We start from the raw sequence: 22,540 nt of genomic DNA, 5'->3' as shown, positions 1-22,540 counted from the left end.
AAAAACATCCATACAAGTAACATTGTACAGTCTGAGCAGGTTGTATTTAGAAACACACACACATATAAAAACTAATGAAACAGGGTTTGAAAGCAAGGAGGTATATCAGGTGGATGGAGAAAAGGGGAGATGGAAATGATGCAATCACATTAAAATCTCAAAGAAATAATTTAACAACAACAAAAAAAGAAAGGCAAGGAGTTAGCTGTGTTTTGAAGAGCTCAGAGATGTGCAAATATTTGCCCTTCTTCCCTCCCTCCCTGCCTGTGCCGCCTGGGACCACTCTCTCAATAAAGTGTTAGTATACTTTTTTTGACTTTGTCCTTGGTTTTCAGACCTGGGGTAGGAAAGGCTTATCGCAGAATTCCTTGAATTCTGTTTTCAAGTTTGTTCTCTCTCTCTTACTTGCTCTCTTTCTTTCTCTCCTTTTCTTCCCTCCCCGTCTCTTTTTCTTAAACGTGTTTTAGCTTTTTGCTTGCCTGCATGGCTTTCTCTACATCAATTGCATTATTGGTCCGTGGAAATCAGCTGTTTTGTTATCGGCCACCGTGTGAGCGCTTGGAATCGAACCAGGTCCTCAGGAAGAGCAGCCAGTCTCTTTAACCACTAAGCTATCTCTTCAGCCCCCTAAAATATTATTTATTTTTATTGTATGAGTGGCTTGCCTGCATGTTCCCCACATAAGTGCTTGGTTCCTATGGAGGTAAGAAAAGAGTGTCAGATTATAGGAGGCCGTGAGCTGCCATGTAGGTGCTGGGGATCCAACCTGGGTCCTCTGTAAGAGCAGCCAGTGCTCTTAATCACTGAGCAGCCATCTTTCCAACCCCCTTGTAAAAGGTTTTGACCCTGACCCTGAAAAACACAGAAAAATACAAAGAGAATTAAAACAATCACTAACTGATAAAAACCTGGGCATGTTAGAAAGTTTTCTCCTGGCTTTTCCTCTTCACAAAAGCTGGCTGTCATTAGCAGTTTGCTGATTGGTTGTTGTACTTTGTTTTGTTTTGTTTCACAGGGTTGAGGGACAAGCCCATGCTAAGCAAGCAGTCCATCGCTAAATTACCTCTCCAGCCCGTGTGCGTTTATTTCCTGCCATCTTCCCGCTACACTTCTAAACTCTCTCTCAGGCCCACAGTAGACTGTCTGTGGATTTGTGTGTGGACAACTTACTTGGGAATAAATATAGTGTAAATAATATAAAAACAATACAAGCACACACGAAAGGGTCCCAGGTATAATCCCAGAAGCCGCTAGAATTTCCCAGCGTTCCCCAACACGTTTTGAAAAAAAATGCCTTGGTTTTCGGTAGCTCTTCTGAGCACACGTGACTAGGCCTCTTCACCCTCAGTGGCACTAATAATAATCTCCCGGGTGATGTTCTGAGAACAATAGGCAGGGGAGGATCGCTGGTGAGGCACCACTATAAATACACACTGAAATAAGAACTGTCAGGGGCTTCTCAGCACAGAGCGACGCTAGGCCGCCGGAGTGCATACTGCTAAAATAGGGAATATTCATGACGGCTGTGGAAGCAACATCAGCACTTTGGGAGACTAATGTAGTTACTAGTTTTATAGATGTGTGCTGAGCGGACCCTGGCTTCTCTACTCGTCTGTGTTTGACCTTTGGCTGTTTTTTAAACACCATGGGTTCCTGTTTTCTCATCTGAAACATGAGAATAACAGAAGCTTTGCAGAACTGCGAAATCTTTTATTCAAGTCACAGCTTACTACCAAGTATCCAGCACTTATTTGGTTAACAGGTTGCAGTGAGTCATCCTGAGCAGGTGCCAGGTAGGTCTCCAGCCTTCACTGGCAGCTAGGTACCACCGCCAAGCCACCATCACCTTCATCATTATGGGCGAATTTGTCCTCAAGCCGGCTATTGAGTTTTAAAGACTAGCCACAAACAGTGTCCTTATCCAAATCACATTTTAATTTTGAGAAAAAAAAAGAATTCATATGCATTTATTTGTAAGAAATATTAGAATTCCTTTGTAACCAGAGCATCACAGAATATCGACACTGATACAGTTCAGAAATCTTACCCACGGTTGGTTCACCAGTTACAAGTGTGTGTGTGTGTGTGTGTGTGTGTGTGTGTGTGTGCTTAGTTCTGGGCTTTTGTATCACGTGGGTTGCCTCATTTATCCATCACCACAATCCAGGCACAATAGGCCCCCTCCCCCACAGACAGACACTTCATGCTGCCCTTTTGGGCCTACAGGGTTCCTCACTTCTGACAACACCAATCTGTGCTCCGTTACGAGGATTTCATCATTTCAAGACACATGAAAAAATCGAGACAATGTGCAGATTCAGAGGAACTGGCAATTTCCACACGGGGCAGTTCCCTGAAGGCCCATCCGAGTTGTTGCCCGAGTTCACGATTTCTTCCTTTGCATTGTTGAGCGCCGCCTGCTGCCTCCATCCACCTAGGCTGTTTCCGACCGGGCTTATTCCAACATGGCCATGGAGCACGGGTGTGCAGCAACAGCAGCAGCTCGTGACGGTCTTGCGTCCTCCTCTCACAGGTAAAGGTACCAAACGTCTTTTCGCTGTACCTATTTTTTTTTTTTTTTGTCTGTGCGTGCTCTTCAGTGAAACAATTGCCTCATGTCGGCTTTTCATTCTTTTCTGATTGGAAGTTCAAAAGTGTATCTATTTTGTTTGGTGTGTCTGCCTGTGAATGCATGTACACTGGGGGGCGGGGAAGGGCTGGGGCCCAGAGACCTTTGTCCAGTGTCTGTGTCTCTATCACACTCCTGTTTCTTTGAGTCAGGGTCTCTCCTTGAATTTGAGACTCACATTTTCTTGTCTGGGCTGGAAGCCAGCGACCTTTCTGTCTCTACCCACTTCGAAGCTGGGGTTACTGGAATGTGTAGGGTGCTTGGCTTGTTGTATAGGTGCTGGGACTTCTGGACTTCAAGATGTGTAGCAAGTGTTCTTAGCTGCTGGGCCATCTCTTCAGCCCCTGACTAGAACTTCCCTTAATGTAATTTTTGGTTATTCATGGTGCTGAGAATCAAATTCAAGGGTGCTGACTTAGGATGAGAAACCAGAGTTCTCCTCTGGCATTCCTGGCCTGAGACTTTTCAAAGGGCATTCTTGAAAGTGCTGCTTTTGAGGTCTCTGCCCTAAACTTCCCAGCCAATTCTTAATTTCCCAGTGGCTATCTTTTAATTGAAAGGTTGTCTTAGTTCTGTTTTATGTGTGTGAGTGTTTAGTCTGAATGTATGTGAGTGTGCCAGTACAGTGCCCACCTAGGTCAGAAGACAGCATCGGGTTACAGATGAGCTTGAGTTATAGATGGTTGCGTGTCACCATGTTGGTCCTGGGAATTGAACCCGGGTCCTCTGGAAGAGCAGCTGGTGTTCCTAACTGCTGAGCCATCTTGCCAGCCCGATGGCTAGGCTTTTGAAGGCAAGGTCTGTGACCTAAGGCCCTCAGCAACTTTGATTTGAAAGCTCTCGGTTGACTTTGCTACATCAAACTTACTGACTTGCGGCTCTTCACGAATCAGCAGCGCTTGTACTGGAAGGCGTCCCAGTCCTCTTTCTATCACGGCCATAAACACTAAGCATGACCCAAAGCCGCTCGGGGAGGAAGGGGTTTACTTCATCGTACGGCCTTACACCAATCGGTGGAGGCGTTTCTCAGTTACTGTCCATCTTCCCAGAAGACCCTCGTTTGTGAGAAGTTGAAGAAAACAACAACAAGCAAGCAAACAAAAAACCTAGCAGCACAGGAGAATTTATACCCCAAGGCCTAGCAGACACCAATAGTCACAGTGTGCTTTGGCTGTTTGAGAGAGCTGATTGGTCATCATACCACAGGCCCTCTGTGCCACAAAGAATCACTCTTGCCCTCCCTTACCATCTTGTCTCCATCCCTCTTTCCTCATTGTTCTTCACCCAGCTGTTAGCCTACAAAGGTTCTGGACAGGTTTTGGACATTTTTGACTCTATTCAAAATTATCCTGGGTTCCGCAGGGGTAAACTCTGTCTCTTACTTATTTCTGGTGATATTTGCAAAGTTTTATTATGGTTCTTGCCAGGACTGAAAGTCCCCAGAAATATTTCCTAACTTTATTGATATTAGCATTTTCATATTTAAATTTTTTTTCTTAGTTTTTGAGAATTTCAGACAAGTAAACAATGAAATTGATTGTAACTATTCTCAGTTACACCTTCAATGCCTCCCAGCCCATATTTCCTTCAACACACTCTCCCTTCAACTTTGTGTTTTTGATAACCCAGTAAGTAGTTAGTGCTCCCCCTATGTGTTTGTCTGTGAGCCCCTCTACTGGAGCCTGGAGAGTCTACCAGTGGCCACATCCTTAAAAAAAGAATGATTCTCACGTCGCCAGCAGCTATCCACCGCTGACAGCTCCTCGGTAAGCCCCGGGGCCTGGAGATCATCCCGTCTGTGCTGGGATTTGGGCCGGCAGATCTTGTGCAGGCAGCCACAGTGGCCGAGATAGCAATTTGTATCTTACGTAGCTTTTACTTGGTCTGCTTATGAGGGAGGGCAGAAAACAGGCCAGCGAGAATCAAATGCTTTGTCCATTTGTAGTTGATAAGTGGCAGAACTGCAGCTAAAACTGGAATTGTTTTCTATTCAGATCTAATGATTTAAATTAAAATATAAATTGATTTGGAAGGAAATGCTTCCTCTGAACCAATAAGTTGTCAAAATTGAAGGCAACATTTAGATTTCTTTTCTTTTCTTTCTTTCTTTTTTCTTCCGAGAAAGGGTTTCTCTGTGTAGCCCTGGCTATCCTGGAACTCACTCTGTAGACCAGAATGTCATGGACATTCACCTGCTTTTGCATCCCAAGTGCTTCAATTAAAGGCACGCAGCATCACCCAACTTTGAAGGCAATATTTAGATTCTTAGCACTTTAATTAAATATCCGGATACTTGGCTGAATTGCTTCATTATCCTTGCACTGAAATGACCTCTCTCTCTCTAGTGTCCCCCTTCCTGCCAATCACATATTACTTTCCTGAGTACCCACCCAAAGAGCAGGACAATGACTGTCCTTCCAGGCTGTGATGCCAGAAAGTCCGTCTCTCCCTTTCCTGTGCCCCCTACACAAATTCCTCCCGGTTGACTGGTGTTTGAAAATTCCATAATTTCTTGTTTGGGCTTCCAGCCAGAAGAAGGGATGGGAAGCTGATTTCTGTTTGGCTTGTGCCTGGCACAACCTTGTTTATATTCTCGTCAGTCTTACACCTTTGCACCTTTTTATAAATGAGGGAACTGAGGAGGCTTAGAGAGATTTAGTAATTTTTTTCATAACTAGAAGGGGTTATAAAGTAAACCCAGTTTGGATTGACTCCAGACCTCTGATTTATTGATTATTAAAGCTAATATTTATGTGAGCCTGGCATTGTATCAAGTGTGTACCCAAATCCACACTTATTCTTGTCATGAATGGGTGTGACCGGATGAAAGTACCCCATCCACGTCCTGCCTGCTCATTGTCGTTCCTCCTGCAGGACTTCAAACTGCCCAAGGTCTTTGGCTCCAAAGCCTGCTCTTCTCAAGAAAGTTAGTACCACAGAGTAAACATAGGGAAAGATTAACTTCTAGCTCCAGTTCCAGTAGTACTTAGCCAATGGCTGATGGAAATGCTATGTAAAAATCCAAGCTCCTGCTATATCAAGTGACTCACAACCATTTGTAGCTCCAGTTTCAAGTAATCCGGTGCCCACTTCTGGTATTCATGGACACCTGTATACACGTGAACGCAGATATAGAAACATACACAAATAAAATGATTTTTTAAATAAAAACATTCTTTCTTTTATTCTTGAGACAAACACAATCGCTCTGTTATGTAGCTCTGGTTTTCTTAAACTCATCATGTAGACCAGGCTAACCTCAAACTCATAGAGAGCCATCTGCCTCTGCCTCCACAGTGCTGGGATTAAAGGTGTGCACAACCAGTCCTATCTAGAAATAATTAATAAACAAATGGTGAATTTGAATAAATATGTTTACATATGCATGTATGTATAGCAGAGAACTGGGAAAATGAATTTCTCTATGATTTATTTCCATTAACTGTTTGATTTGTATACCTATTTACTTGTCTTGTAAAATTTTTTTCAGGTAAAAAGGTCACAGAGAGGCTTATGACGTTCTTTCATGACAGCTTAAAAATGGATATCCTGATCAGAAAATCTGAACTAGGTAAGATAGCTTAACTGTAGATAGGCAAGTGAAACTGAAGACAAATGGAGAAAGTCAGACTGAAGTACATTCAGAAAAGTAAAGATTTCCTGCTTCTACTTCCCAAGCTGGTGATGGGCCATAGAAATTACAATACCAAAATCCTGCCGGCACTTAGCTCTCCGCTGTTACGGAATTAATAATTGAAAATACAGAGACATACTTTCACATAATGTGAAGGAAAGTCACCCCAACAGGCAAAGCATTGGCAAAGTGCCAAAACAAGTTACAAAACAACCAAGAGAAAAGGGGGCATTAGATATAGGTGGAGAATGGTCAGAAACAACAAAGAAAATAACAGGAAAAAGAAATCTTTAAAGTGCCTACAAAAGTGGCGAAAAAAAAAAAACAAACCTGGCAACCTAGAATGATTTAATAATAAAAAGTGTCCTAAAGAATCCAAAATAAAGCTCAGAGACCTAAATCAGTGGTGGCATGGTGTGGTGGATTGAATGAGAATGGCTTCCATAGAGAATGGCCTCTTATGTTTGAATGCTTGAGCCTTAGTTGACATAACTATTTGGGAAGGATTAGGAGCCGTGGCTTTGTTTGGAGGAGGCATGTCACTGGGGCGGGGCTTTGAGGTTTCAGAAGAATGCCATGGGATTCTCAGTGCTCTCTGTTTCTGTTCCCTGATTGTGGACCAAAATGTGAGCTCTCAGATACTGCTTCATTGCCATAGCTGACTGCAGGCTGTCATATTTCCCACCGTAATGGTTATGAACTTCAACCCTCTGGGACTCCTGAATTGAGTGCTCTCTTTTATAAGCTGACTTGGTCATGGTGTTTCATCACAACAATAGAAAAGTAACTAAGACACATGGGTCTGGATAATTTAATCTTCACAGTGTGTCCTGTGGGCAGTAGGGCATAAGTTCAGAGCCAGTCTCTGAGATCTCTTGACTAAACTCTTAGTTGCCTGAACTTCTTTATTATCCCCCTGACTCATTTTCTCACTTGTAAAACAAGGAGGAGGATAGTATTTACTTGACATGGTTATTACAGAGGTACTAGTGCAATGTTTAATTTCCAGCCATCTGGGGATTTTCCAGCTATTTTTCTGTTGCAGGTGAGCCTCTGCAATCAAAACACCTGAAATACCAAATGGCTTCAATTCTTGAATTGACACAATGCCACAAATGAAAAATTCAACACTGTGAAACTGTTTAACACGTAACATTATTAATGTATAACATTGGTTTCAGACTGTTTATATGAATGCAATGTGAACTGTTTTGTATGTAGACTTGGGCTCTATACCAAAAAGATTTCTTTATGCAAAAGCAAACATTCCAGACTTAAAACGAAATGAAATTTGGAACACTTTTGCTTCCAAGCACTCAGAATACTCAGTCTGGATTTCTTCATAGCTTCAATCTGTTATAGACCAGAAACATACTTTGTGTGTTCCTTTGAACTGTAAAGGTTTTTGTAATGACACAGGATCAGTCCATTTTGATGAACATTTCCTATTTTTTCTACTTGCTGCAACGATTACATATTTTGTAATTGGGTACAGTGTTGTAGACATGTCATCTAGAACCGGTGGCTGATGAGTGTGGTCAGTTTTTTCCTCGAATAGTTCTACTTGTCTGATAGTTCTCTCTATTGCTGGAACTGGAATGTAAAAACTCCAGTTATACTTACAGGTTTGCCAAATCTCCTGGAAGTTCTATCAGTTCTTGCTTCCTGTTTCATGAAACTCTGAACTTAAATGCACATGCCTTTAACCATGATATTGTATGTGAGATGCTACGTGAATGAAAAGCTGCATTTATAAAACTTATTTACTTATTTTGGAGATTTATTTTACCATGGAGGCCGCAGATCCCTTGGAGCTGAAGCTACAGGTGGCACACTGTGAGCTGTTTGGTGTACGTGAGAGCCAAACGCAGGCCTTCTGCAAGAACAGTATGCTGTTAACCGCTAAGCCACGTTTCAGCCCCTAAATGCAACTTTTAAAATGCCTGAAGCAAGAAAAATGTCGCAGAAAATAGCTCTTTCAAAGTGCCAACGAGTTAGAGAGTCTTATATGACAGATGACTGAAAGACAAGCATCACGATGCAGAGAATCACCAAGGAGCCACACAGTTCATTGTGTTTTCATTGTGTTGACCTTTGACGTGAATAATCCACAAGAAGATAAGCAAATCATCAGGATCATTTGCTCTATGGAAGAAGCGTGAGAAGTCTTCAGGCTTCCAGTGTGTTCTGTAAGAGGCAACGTGACTCTGGTGGAGCCAGTTTGCTAGGTCCAGTTTCTTACCCCAACACTCATGGTCTGAGTGAACCCACACATTTTCCTTTGCCACCCCTCTTTTTCCACTTGTGACAAAGGAGCTTCAAAACTCATGAGCATCTTCTCATCTGATAACAATATCCACCATAGAGAGTCATTTGTATTGGTTAAATGAATTGACCCAAAAAGAAAGGTGTTTAACACATGATGATCATTCAACACATAAAAGTAATTCCAAAAGCAGCTGCCTGAGTTAGCTGAATGAAACAGGCAGAACAAGACCTTGTACTGGCTTCCAAGAATGTCAAAACTTAAGTACCGCAAGCTGGGGAGGCTGTAAGCAAAGACTATCATTTGGCCCCGGTTCTGGAGGCTAGAAATGTGAGCTTTTGTGCTGGGCCACACTCCCTATGATGCTCTAGGGGAGGATCTTTCCTCACCAGCTTCTAACTGTCGACTTTTGGAAGCACAGCCATCATGGTTGTCTAACTCAGTGGCTCCCGACCTGTGGGTTGCGACCCCTTGAGGGTTACATAGCAGCTTTCCTGAGTATCAGATATTTACACCGGGATTCATAACAGCAGCAAAACTACAGTTATGAAGTAGCAACAAAATGATTTTATGGGTGGGGTCGCCATAAAATGTGTATTAAAGGGCCGCAGCATTAGGAAGGCTGGGAACTACCGGTCTCCCTGGTTTTCTGTCCTGGTCTCTCTCAGCCAAGCACAGTTTTACTAGTGCTTTCATTTCAGCCCCGTAAGGAGACCCTTTCTCTGTCTTCCTGATCCCTGCATACATAGTTGCTGGGTAGGAGAAATGGAGATGAGTGGACTGTTGTGTGTCTGATAGTGTGCGGGAGCTCAAATGATAATGGAAGGGACAATCCCTGTGTTGCTGAGGCTCAGATTCCTCAGTGCATTAACCTCTGGCTCCTTTCTGCCAGGATCCAACAAAAGGGAAGTCACAAGTTTAAATTCCCAGTGAGGTGGAGAGTCAAATGTGCAAATGCAGAGTTTTCTAGACATTGAAGTGCTAACCTCATTGTGTCCTGCAATCAGTTCTTCAAGGAAAAAGACTGGGAGATGCCATTTTCATGGAGTGTATTTTAGCCACCTTGCCGTTTAAAGTCAACATCGCACCTTTAGGCTCACTGCTGGTAAAATTGTAATTCCGCCTCTGTACCTTCCATTTGATTTCTCCTCCTGCCAGATAGTTTCTTTCTGCAGCAGGTCTTTGTTGGAGCTTTTTTCTCTCCAGCTGAACCTGAAGCTCTAGAACATTACATCTCTGAAGACATTGGCTCTGTCCCAGATCCTGTTTCCTCAAAGCTGAGCTGGGTACTGATCAGCCCAACACGGGCTTGTAGATTCTGCAGTAACTCTACAGAGAGGAACACAGGTTTGCTTTAGTAAAGGGATACATGGATACCCGCGTACACGTGCGGGAAGGAGTGTGTGTATGCATACATAGACATCTGTTCTGTAGCAATTTCTTGCCAGATAAACCGCCATCTTGGGGGCAAGCTTTGTTATGAAGCAGTATGCTAAAAGGCAAGTGAAGCAACTGCTGCTTCTAAGGGGAGATGAGGTTCTCCACCCCGTAGGAATGGCAGTGAGCTGCACGTTACTCTCCTGCCTCCTCAGGTGTACATAACGTGGAAGGACTGTTGATGGACACTCCCAGACAAACTGAGCTGAAGCTGAGACCAGCTACGGCGACTGGAAGAGGCTGAGGCCAACCGCAGCACTGGAAAAGGGCACCCTTCAATCTGCTGAACTGCCTGCGGAATGGGCAGTGAGCTCCAGGTTTCCAGCTTTGATGAGCTGTCATCTATGCTGAGCTGTCCTTGAGTATTTCTGCTCCTCTGAGGAACTCCTCATCTACATTTCTATAAGCAACTCTCTCAGGATTTTATTGCTGTGAAGAGACACCATGACCAAGGCAACTCTTACAAAGGAAAACATTTAATTGGGGTTGGCTTACAGTTTCAGAGGTTTAGTCCGTTACCATCATGGCAAGAAACATAGAAGAACGCAGGCAGACATGGTACTGGATCAGGAGCCGAGAATTCTCCATCTTTATCGGAAGGCAGCCAGGAGGAGGCTCTCTTTCACACTGGGCAGAGCCTGAGCACCGGAGACCTCAAAGCCCGCCTCCACAGTGACACACTTCCTCCAACAAGGCCACACCCCCTCCAATAAGAACACCTCCAAATGGTGCCACTCCCTGGCACCATGGATCTGTGGAGGCCAGACCTAGTCAAACTGCCACTATAACCCCAATAAAACTCTTTGGGTCGCCAAGCTGGATGTCGTTGGAATCTGTATGTTGGTTGTCATCGGCTCCTTATCGGATATGAGTAGACGTGTGTCTACACATGCTCAGATATACATATCATATACAGCAGAGGTGCTTGGAAAGAGTCCCCCAGTGGCTCCATAGCAAAGCTGCACTCCATCCTGAGGCCAGCTTGGTGAATGGTCCACCGCAAAACATCTTACTGCTTTGGTTCCACCAGCTGAACCCAAGACTTCATTATACCAGAAGGGCTTAGGGAGCCCTTTTGGTCCATCCTCAGGGATGTTCACCATGGGCATTTGCTGTTTTTTTACAAGGTCTCTTTAAACTCTTACCATTCATGCCTTAATTAGCATTTTCTACCTTTTTATTTCTTCTTCCCTCATATATTATATCCCAAATGCAGTTTTCCTCGCCTTCCCCTCCACCTCAGTTAGCATCTTTATACTTTATGGCGTCCTGGGCATTGGCAAGAAACACCTTCAGTACATTGAACTCAGGTGTTAGCTTCCTAGGGACTTGCTTACTATGAGCGTCACCTGCCCACGAGGGTGAATGGAGAGGTTGTTAAAACAACTGTTGGTTGTGCCTCACAAGAGGCCTCTCGGGGGAAAGGAAATCTAGCAATAATTGTATGTTTGGGCTAGCTGGCAGATGTTGGGAGAGTCCCTACCTTCACTCCTCATCTCGACCCATCAACGTAACAGAACGTGCAATGTTGTCATATTTTGCTTCTCATAGGCTTCTCATCTTTTAAACTACATGTGTGTGTGTGTGTGTGTGTGTGTGTTGGTGGAGGGAGGTCGTGGACGTGCCAAGTGTACAATGTGTAAAGAGCTGGTTCTCTACTCTTCTACCATGTGGGTTCTGGGTGTTAAATTCAGACTGTCAAGCCTGGCAGCCAGTGTCTTTACTAGCTGTATAGTTCTCATTTTTTAAAAAGGTGTTTCTTTTTAGCTTTAGTTTTTACCATACAGCTTAATCTCCTTTTGTTGTGCAGTTTGTTAACATGATAAAATCTAATTTGTACAGCGATAATCATGTTCCCTCTTTAAATTGGTCAGGAGTCCAAGCAGAAGCTTAAGGAGAGAGATCCAGAGGGAAGGGTCTTCTTTCTTTTTCTTAGAAAATGTTTTTTGGACAGGCCCTCTCTGTCTGACTTCTAATTTGTGATTCTGATGCCTCTAGCTCCCGAGTGCTGAGATTACAGGTATGGGTCACCCCACCCAGGACAGCAGCTCCTTTCTGAAGGCCGCCATCGCTGTCCTGGGCACCTCAGGTGAGGAATATGGCTTATTGTTCCCACAGCACAAAAGGAGTCCCATCCATTGCCCTGTCTGTCACTCTCTCAACTTCAGACAGGCAAGAATGCTGCCTCAGGGCAGCCATGTTGCAAAGTAGACAGCCTGCTGTCAGGAACCATAAATATTTGGAATATGAAGTTGATTGAACACCCAGAATAAAACACCTCGAGAAACCCAGCTTTTGGAACAAATTAGCCCAGCATGTCTCCTCTGAGGTGTGTTTGAGGAGTGCTTCATTCAAGTTGACCTCTCTTCCGGGGTTGGTGGGGAACAATGGTCGTTAGTACTTTTCTTCTTTTCGTGTGATAAAAATTCCCTCCGCCAGCTGAGCGTGTTCTGTGGGGTTAGAGCAGGTTTCTCTGTGGGAGAGAGAAGTGTGAGAGGAAGGCCCTCTGGGGCAGTTCTTGATGTTGGCCACAGCTGTGACGAAAGCTTAAGCTGAAAGCTACATCGAGTTCAAAATACATATTTAACAAGTAGAGGGGTGAGGGCTGGTGTCCTGGATTCTGTCAGGCATGCAGGCAGCATCCTGTCACGCAAGGCAGAGGGGGTGGCGAGGAGTCTAACTGCTCAAACCCCTCCTGTGGGGAAGCCGCCTTCTCAGGAGCAAAGTTGTGTGACTTAACTAAGAAAGTAAAATCCTCTAGAATTCCGAGGAAGGCAAAAAGTAGCTGTACAAGGAAAGGAGTGTGTGTGTATGTGTGTGTGTCTGTGTGTGTGTGTTTGGGAGTGGAGGTTGGCTGAATCGGTACAGTTTTCTCTTCCATAATCTAACAGAAAAGTCTGTGCACCGTGGCAACGGAGATTTGTTGCAGTGAGGCCAAGAGTAGGGCGAATGAACTGCCAGGACGTTGGGGTTGGCACTGCTCTCTGGGGAGAGGAGCTAACATCAGGAGATGGGCTAAGCTTGAGCTCCCGGATAGTCTAGGCTGAGACCTGCACGTGCTAGGGTCAGAGGTAGCAGCTAGAGCAAGGTCAAGTGCACGTTCTGGTGGGACTGCATGGCTTTCCTTACCCTTCTTTCCTAGTGCCTCAAGAGGAGAAAGTTGGGTGACAACCAACATAAGGTGAACTACTGACAGACAGACAACCGGAAGGCAGGAGAGATGTTCTAATAGGCTTCCTGTTGCTGTGATTAAAACCATCTTACTAAAAGCAATCTGGGGAGGAAAGGGTTTATCTGACTCACACCTCCCTCACTGAAGGGAATCAGGGCAGGAAGTTAAGGCAACAGCTTGAGGCAGAAACCTCGGAGGAACCCTGCTTGCTAGCTGGCTCTCTGGCTCACTCACTGGCTCATGCTCAGCTGCTTTCTGACATCACCCAGGCTTTCCTGCCTAGGGATGGTACAGCCCACAGCAAGCTGGACCTTCCTGTATCAACTCAGTCCTTCAGAGACATGACCACAGAACAATCGACCGGATTGGTTCCTCAGTCGAGGTTCCCTCTTCTCACGTGACTCAAGGTTGTGTCAAGCTGAACAAAAACTAACCTGCATAAGAGAGGGCAGAAGGCCTGGTTACTTCAGGTGGTAAATCTGGTACTCCATATGTTTATCTATTGCTTCCCCTCTGCCTCAGGTGACTTCATCAGCCGCCCTGATAGTGTTACTAGGATTGTTCTGATTCTAACTCTTCAAATCTAGAATAACAAACCTTTCAAGTCAAAGGAGACACAAACCAGGCTGGATCTGAGTCTGTTAGGGAAGCACCGTTCTCATCTTTGGCAAAACAAACTTAGACTGTATCAACTCACCAGGTTCCAGGGAAGGTGTAGAACTCAGCCAGGTATGGTACAGTCTGGAAACTTGCTAAGGGGATGAAGCCAGTCGCGGAATGCCATATGCTGCCTAATGCCTTGTACATGCAATGTCCAGAAACAGAAAATATAGGAACAAAAGGAATCAATCACAATCCAGGACAACAGAATAAAGCATCTGGGTTGTTACATAGCTTGGAATAGCAATACCCTTTCCTTTTGGGGTGATAAGAATGATTGCAAATTATGCTGTGGCTTGAGCTGTGCAAGCCTTTGGACAGACAGTCATAGGTTGTTTAACAAGTGAGTTACTTACTGAGAAATGTGCCACTAGGTGAGTTAGTCATTGAACAAACATCACGAAATAAACCTTCACAAAGACAGCTACGATGTCCTCACTATTCAATCTTATAGGACCAATGCCTTTCATGGACTTGGTTACCGATCAAAGCTCCATTTTGTGAGCCATGATTACAGGAAACTCAGTGATTTCCACATTAGAATTTTATGATGCATGGGAATATGGGTAAATTAGCTTTAAAACAAGATGAAGGTTAAAATTGAATTCTAGACAAATCACTAACAAAAATTTAGTAGCTACACCCCTTGCCAAAAAAAAAAAATTGGAACACATTTGAACCAAAAATATTAATATTTGATTGAAATATAGATTTTGCCAAATGCCCCAACTTTTAAGTCTTTATATAAGGAAATTTGAGGGCAAAGAATAAGCGTTTAAGGGAGGGGGCTGCAGCGGGGATACAAAGTGAATAAATTGTAATAAATAAATATATAAGTTAAATAAAAAAAAAAAGAATAAGTATTTAAGCTTTTTTAAAACTTAAAACCAGAAACTCAGTTGAAGAGTCTGAAGAGTTTTCAAGGACTAGTCCTTTATGAAGCATCCAGGCAGCATTCAGGTATTGCTAGATTCACAGGGGCTTTAGGGCTGGTACATACAAGAGCTGGAGCATTTCTGGGGACAGGAGCAGAAAGACCCCAGAGCCAGCACATCTACTGTCCTTCCTTGTCTAGCGCTGACTCGTGGGGTTTGTTGCTATGTCAATAAAACTAACATGAGAAGGGAGTCCAAATTTCCCTTACACGCAAAGATAGGAAAATCGGGGTCAGAAACGGCGAAGCTGCAAACTCACAGTGGGGCATGTTTGGCACGGAATTGCCGGGGAGAGAGGGATGCATGCGCTCACTTCAGCCCAAGAGAATCCAAAGAGGGAGAACAAAGGCAAGGGGACAGGGAACTTCGTGCTCGGATGGTAAATGAGTCAGCTAGAATCTCTCATTAAAATCAATCACACTGCGCAGACCTTATGAAGAGAGAGAATGGGTGAAAATTGTAAATGGCGCACGAGCCTGGGATATATGACCTATGAGAACTGGGGCTCGAGAGACGGCTCAGAGGTTAAGAGAGAGCACTGCCTGCTCCTTCAGAGGTCCTGAGTTCAATCCCCAGAAACCACATGGTGGCTCACAACCATCTGATCGGATGCCCTCTTCTGGCATGCAGGTGTACAAAAAATAAACAAATAGCTGAAAGAAGAAAAACTTCAATAAAACAATGAAATAAAAAAAGATTTCTTTTGAAAAAAAGAAAAGTGAGAACAATTTCACAAAAACTAAATTTCTTAGAAACAGGTGAAAAAAAAAAACAATTTATTCCCCCCCCCCCCTTTTTCTTCTGAGATGAGGTCTCACTATGTAGCTTTGGCCTTTGGAACTCAATTAGGCTGGCCTCGAACTCTCAGAGCCCCTGTCTCCCAAGCGCTGGGATCAAAGGCATAAGCCACTGTCCCAGGCTTTGGCTAATTCTTACAGACTGAATATACTTGAAACCAGTATTTCCCTTTTCTGTATCTGTTCATTCTATACGAGAAGCCACCTTCTTGCTTATTAAAGTTTGAACGTAGCCTCCTTGGTTTCGGATTTGTTCAACCAAGTAGGAAAACTCCAAGAGGGGCCGGAGAGCCAGCTGGGCGGTTAAAAGCACTCGCGGCTCTCACAGAGGACTTGGATTCAGTTTCCAGCACCCACATCACAGTTCATGACTCCAGTTCCAGGAGATCCAATCAATGCCCTCTTCTGACCTCCGTGTGCACCAGGCACACATGCAGTAGACATAATCATCACATCTTGCTCACTCTACTTTTTTCTTCTGTTAGTGGAAATGAGGTCGTTGCTGCCTACAAAATTGGAACAGGGAACCCATTTCACACAGACAATACATCTTCTAGAGCTGCCTCTGGTCCTGACTTCTGTATAGATCAAGGTTCCATTGAAGAAGCTACAAGACATATATATAGACTAGAGTTTTGTTTTGATTGATTGATTGATTGATTGATTGATTTTACTTAAGCACTTTATAGCCTGATCCCAGCCTTCTCCCTCCTCTCCTCCAAGTCTTGCCCTCACACCCTCTTCCCCAATTCCCCCTTTTCTTCTTCTCAGAGAAGGGGAGGCCCCTAAGGGGTATCAACCCACCCTGGCACCTCAAGTCACAAGAAGGATTAAGCTTATCCTCTCCCACTGAAGCCTGGCAAGGCAGCCCAGCTAGGAGAAGGGAATCCAAAGGCAGGCAACAGAGCCAGGGACAGCCCCTACTCCTGTTGTTAGGGGACCCACATGATGACCAAGCTGCGCATCTGTTACATATGTAGGGAGTCTAGGTCCAGTCCCAGCATGCTCTTTGGTTGGTGGTTCATTCTCTGTGAGTCCCCATGGGCCCAGGTTAGTCTACTCTGTAGGTCTGCTTGTGGTGTCCTTGGCCCTTCCGGCTCCCTCAATCCTTCCTCCCAGTCTTCCTTGAAACTCCCCGAGCTTGGTCTATTTTTTGACTGTGGGTCTCTGTATCTGTTTCAATCCACTGCTGGATGAAGTCTTTCAGAAGACAGTTATGCTAGACTCCTGTCCTCAAATATAGCACATTAATGGTGTCAGGGGATGGTTCTCTCCTATGGGGTGGCTCTCAAGTTAGGCCAGTCATTGACTCCTTCAATCTCTGCTCCATCCTTATAATCCACCCATAAAATCTTCGACCCAAGAAGTGTAGGGATTCATTTGAGAGAACAGACTTTTCCCAGTCGTGGGAGGTTCTGGAAGAGTCTATGCGCGGCTGGTACCTCTCCATCTGAAAACAAAGTATCTGTAGGTTACCAGACCCGGATGGGAAGAAAAGCTAGCTATGAGATGGGGTCAACAAAGACACACTGTGAAGTAGGAGAACAAACTGGGACCCACGTCTAATGTCTGCCTCTCTGCCTCTAACCCCGACACCACAGGTCATTGTAGCAGCTGCGTGGACATCCCCAAGGCCCAGAACTCAGCAATTCTAATAGAAGAGATCTGATGAGGAATGAGGAAGCCCCAGCCTGGCTGCTTGGGGTGTGTCAGAGGGCCAGGGACATTAGACTGCCATGCTTCCTGAAACCTACACTGGCCTGGGAGCGCACAAATACGGCTGAATCTTTGCTTGTCTCATGCAGACACAAAATTCTCACATGGTCTACTCTAACCCCATAACATATGGGAAAGACAGCAGTAGGAATGCATTTCCTGGTTAATCAGGCTGTATAGTGTGGAGTCACCGTAACAGCAAAGAACGCTTCCCGTCGTCATGGAATTCACGTGACAGTGAGGAACGAAACGATGACAAGTAAAAAATAAACAAAGCATTCATTCTTCACAGCAGCCTTGTGACACGCCCACCTGCAATCGCCCAGTGTTTTAGATGACGGAATGAAGGTGAAAACATCATTCAAGGTGGTATTACGTATTTGTCCTAAGTCCCAGGAAACGGAGGAGCCAAGCTCTGGACGTAGACAGGTACCAGTTAAAGCCTTTGGTATTAACTGCTGCTTGTGCATTCTGTGTGAATCCTTCCTCAAACTCAAACACTCAGACTGGCTCCTGTCTTCAGGTGGGAGAACAGAGTTTAATAGTCTATTGCACTTACCCACATTTTTTTTTTGTTTTTTTGAGACTGGATGTGGGATTCATTCATTCATTCATTCATGTGGAGAGTGGGACTCAGCACAGTGAAAGCCCTCAGGAGCCCAGGGCTGGCAACTTGTCCAGTGGACCACAGCTGGGGATGCGTTTCACCCAAGGCCATCGGGGATGTACCGGCTCTCAGGTCCCAGGCTTCAAACTTCTCTGCATTAAACTTGTTGAAGCCCTACTTCTTTGAGATGTGGGTTGTCTGGTGGTCAGATAACTCGAGCTCGGCTCTATGATGGGCCTCAGCCGTATGTGTGTGCATGTCTGCAGCTCTGTATAGATGGATACGTCGACTTGGCCTGTGTGAAGCACGTCTGTGCTCCAGCACTTCCCAAAGGCACCGCAATGCCTGTCTGCAGCCTAGACTGGGAAGAGCGGTGAAACACATAGGAATATCTACCAGAAATTGGTCTTCTAGGCCGTTAGTGCAGCCCTCACAAGCAACAGGCTGTGGACACTACCAAGAAGATGGCTGCTTACAGCCACTGTGCACCAAAGGCCCCTGTGAGGGAGGGAATCTGCTGGCATAATTGGTTAGAGTCTCTCTCTTTCTTTCTGTCTCTCTCCGTCTGTTTCCGTTTCTTGAGACAGGGTTTCTCTCTGTAGTGTTGGTTGTCTTGGCCTTTTGTGGACCATGCTTGCCTCAGACGCACAGATCTGCCTGCCTCTGTCTCCCTGAGTGCCGGGATCAAAGGCGTGGGCCACGACATCCCGCCACTCCTGTGTCTGAACGAGAGTGTTTAGTTTGGTTTGGTTTTCCATTTTTGCCATAGTCTCATGTAGCCCAGTCTCTCTACGTAGCTCAGGGTAGCGTTGAATGCATGAATCTGCCTCTATCTTCTAAGTGCTGGGCTTACAGACGTATGCTACCATGCCTGACAATTGCACTTATGGAGAATGATCTTCCCCAACTAGATATAAAACTCTCGGGTCCGTAAATGATATGCTCACTGTTGCTGCTACGGTGCTGTGCATTCACCCGGCACCTTATACAACCAGGTTGCACTGATTTACTGCCTTTGACCCTCAGAGCGAGGTGAGTTCTGCATGTAGCTCTTCCTGGCTGAGCAGCGCTCACTCTGAAAGAGCTTCTCCCTCGAACAAGTCTTTGAAAGACAGTCAGAGCCCCTGCAAGGAGCTGTGCTCAGGTCTCCTGCTAATCACATACTCTAGACAAGTCAGGGCACGGGGAGCATGGAGGGAGAAAGAGGGGTCACCCTCTAAAGGAGGGCAGATGGGACTCAGGGTTAGACTTTCTGTGATGAAAGCCGTTCCGCAGGATTATTAAGCAAATCCCAGCAGCTGGCTCAGCCGCTGGAAGGTAGGAGAGACTTAAGGCTTCAGACCCGAAGCCTGCGTTTTTGCAGGTCTTAGGATGAAAAAGCCCTTTGTTGATTTTTATTTAGACTTATTTAACATCTAACCCGAAGAAGACTGAAGGTGGGACAAGGCCTCCACGAAAGCTGTTTCTCCGGCCTCACGGCTTTTCGGCCCTAGCTGCTTCATTAGTGGGTACTAGGCTTCCTTCTCAACCATTTAAAAAACAAAAACAAAAAACCCTTACAGTTGGAACAGCAGTGTTTCCTCACGGCTGAGGGGAAGGGAGAGGCCACTTCCGAAAGGATAGCATTTATATTTTTAGACTGAAATATGCATTTACAATGGTTTTCTCAGAAAACATGCTTTAAAAGTATTTTGAACAGAAAGCTACACCTTAAACCATAGCCGGTTTCACGTATACTGTGAGGAAGGGAGGAACAATTTTGCTTTATTTTAGTGGTGAAACAATTTTTATTTAAAAATAAAAAAAATAAAAAATAAAATAAAAAATAGAGTATGCACCTCCCTTCTGCTTTCGTGTGGTGTGTGTGTGTGTGTGTGTGTGTGTGTGTGTGTGTGTGAGCTTGCTGATGAGTGGAGGGCATGAGCACAACTTGGACTGTCTTCTTCTGCCTTGTTCCACTGTGTTTTATGCAACAAGGCCTCTCTGGATCTCCGGCCTGCCTTTTGCTCAGACTGGCTGGTCAGCAGGCTGCTGGGATCTGGCTGTGTTTGCTTCCTCAGTGTTGGGCTTGTAGACATGCGTCACTACGCCTGCTTTTATGGAGGTGCCGGAACGGGGGGCACCTCATGCCTGTACAGCGAGCACTTTACCCCAGCTATGCCCCCGCCCCAGCTGCTGTTTTCTTTAGACTCCTGTGCCAGCAGAGCCCATGAGTGTTTTTTCCTCTCCAACGACAGGGTCCAACCTAGGTAGAGACGAGGGGCCTGAAAGGGTGATGTGGGCAGAAGGGTGGGCAGGTGGCAGAAAGGCAGGGAAACAATTCAGCTCATATGGTTTGGTCACAGATTAGGGGCCTCACCTCTCAAGTGAGCCCTTGAGACTGAAACCAGGAGTGGCTAGGAACCATGCGCTTATCTGCTGGCCCTGGTGAACTATCCCAGCCCCTGGTTGGCACCACAGCCAAGCTTCTCAAGAGCAGCCAGATCTCTAGGGAGTTCAGTCAGATTCAGTTTGAGACCTGTGACTTAAAGAGGGACACTCTACTGACCAAGCCAGTTGCCAGCACCGCTTCTTCTGGGGCTCACGGGGTGTGGTCCTGAAACACCCCAATCCTTCCACGCCTCACTTGTTTACCCATATTGAAGTCCGCCGATGCAGAACCTTTGTGTCACCGTGGGAGATCGAACGTGAATACCAGTCAGGGCAGCGAGAGGCTGGCATGAACAGATGCAGGGCTAAGGAGCTGAGCCCATGAGCAACCATTCAGTTCTGAGCACATTTCTCCACGAGGGCAAGAGGTGACGTAAAATCACCCAGAACCCCCCAAAGCCACCTAAACAAGAAGAAAGACCACAGGTTCCGGAGTGGGTGTAGGATGGCCATTTTGTTTGCTTAACTTAACTGTGTTTTTAAGTGCTCATGAAATTTCAGTCAAAGTGCAAGTCCATCATCTCCATGGATTAGAATGTCACAGCAAACTCTCCAGAATCTGTGTTACTTAAGAAGGAAAGCCGGGTGTCGTGGCTCATGCCTGTAATGCCAGGATCAGAGAGAGGCAGGGTTGCTGCAAGTTTAGCACTATCTAGAATTGTACAGTAAGACTGTCTCAAAAGAAACAGCACACACACACACACACACAGTGTGGATCACAGTTTCCTGCCATTTTCATTAAAAAAAAAATTAACCATGCACACACATTTGGACCACATACCCACAGGTGCATCTGTGTGTGCTAACATGTGTGTGTTTGTACCCTTGTATGTGTTTAGTCACAATCTAGTGTTCAATGAGGAAAAGAGACAAGATTCCCTGACAGAAGATTGGAATTCAACTCACAGGGTCAGAGAAGATGGCCCAGACCCAAGGGTTGAAGGGTCGCAGGCTGCTGCGTTCACTCTACAGTAAGTCCTCCCTTTAGTCTTGTAGATACACTCCTGACATTTTGATCATGCTGCTGAGGGTTAAGGTTGCTTTGACACGATGCCCATTTTTCAGTCATCCCACTCACAGTTTAGGACAGGGGACAATGTCAGAGAAGGAGAGGCCTTCCAGGGAACGGCGCCACCAGAAGCCACTGTGTTTCCAAGGAGCTAAGGTCCCAAGCACAGCTGCTCTTGTTTTTCTCGTGTTCAATTTGACGTGTAAAAAAGAGCCAGGGTTTCATGGAAGGACACAAAGCCTTGCTCCCAGCAGCTGGCTTCACTATTCTCTCTCTCTCTCTGTAGGGAGAGTCTTGAGGGACATCTCTGGTTTTTGGTCTGAGTTCTGACCAGCTCCCTCTGCTGTAGGAACCCATGCTACTGTTCTCTTTCCGGGATATTCCTCTTTCTATCTTTCCAGCAGGCACCCAAACCTGCCCCCAGCCTGTATACTGCACCCCATTTAGAGCTTCCTCCTGCGTCTGTGCTTTTCACTCTGGGCTGTAACTTTCTGCTTGCTTATTGTTTTGTCCTTGGCCCACAGGCTTCTCCATGACTGAAATCCTGTCCTGATAGCTTCTATACACCTTCAGCTCTACTCTTCATCTCTGTCACTAGTAAACATGCAATAAATAATATTGGTTGAATGGCCAGAAAACATGAAACTCAGAGGATTTGAATTTCTGCTTGTTGTGACTAAGGTTTAAATCCACGTGGAATCAAATGTACCAGGATCTGTTTTTGTTTTGTATTTATTTGTTTGGTGTTCATTTTCTAAGACAAGCGGGAGTGTTTCGAAAGTATTGAGAGCAAGAGGAAACAGACTTCCATGTAGTTAAGCAGGTTGGAAGGCAGCCCAAAGGGATATTTACAGAGCTAATGGCCCAGTGTTGGGCATAGAGTATAGAGAGTTTTTCAAACAAAGAGTTTATTGAGTTCTGTGCCACAGTCAGCATGGAAAGGTGGAGGATTAGAACAGGTGGAAGGAAGTGCCAGGGGCAGGAGAGGAAAATGGGCCTAGCCCCACTGCTGCCTAGGGAGCCACAGGAAGTGAACTTCATGGTTAGCCTGAGAAGGCCTCTTTCAAGATCATAGATCAACCCTAGACCCTACTAATGCATTTGAGGCAAACACTCTAATGCTGTGCTATACACCAACTCCATGTTTTTAATGCCTTCTTAGGGTTGGGCAAGGGTTACTCATCCAATTAGATATATTCATTTCTTCTTCTTCTTCTTCTTCTTCTTCTTCTTCTTCTTCTTCTTCTT

At 45.2% G+C, this 22,540-nt stretch overlaps 1 non-coding gene and 1 pseudogene across 1 annotated transcript; one reads left to right on the top strand and one right to left on the bottom strand.

Moving 5' to 3' along the window:
- Window positions 1-2,307: 2,307 nt before the first annotated feature.
- Window positions 2,308-22,540, top strand: part of LOC129666457 (lys-63-specific deubiquitinase BRCC36-like) — a 31,989-nt pseudogene continuing 11,756 nt past the window's right edge.
- On the bottom strand, window positions 18,255-18,389 carry LOC129666535 (small nucleolar RNA SNORA70). The gene has a single exon (XR_008718592.1). It is a non-coding gene; the product is annotated as a small nucleolar RNA SNORA70 (small nucleolar RNA).

This window comes from Psammomys obesus, unplaced genomic scaffold (assembly GCF_907164565.1).
Source record: "Psammomys obesus unplaced genomic scaffold, mPsaObe1.curated_primary_1811, whole genome shotgun sequence".
NCBI lineage: Eukaryota > Metazoa > Chordata > Mammalia > Rodentia > Muridae > Psammomys > Psammomys obesus.
The sequence above is the reverse complement of the archived record's forward strand: the minus strand, read 5'-3'. Positions and strand labels throughout refer to the sequence as shown.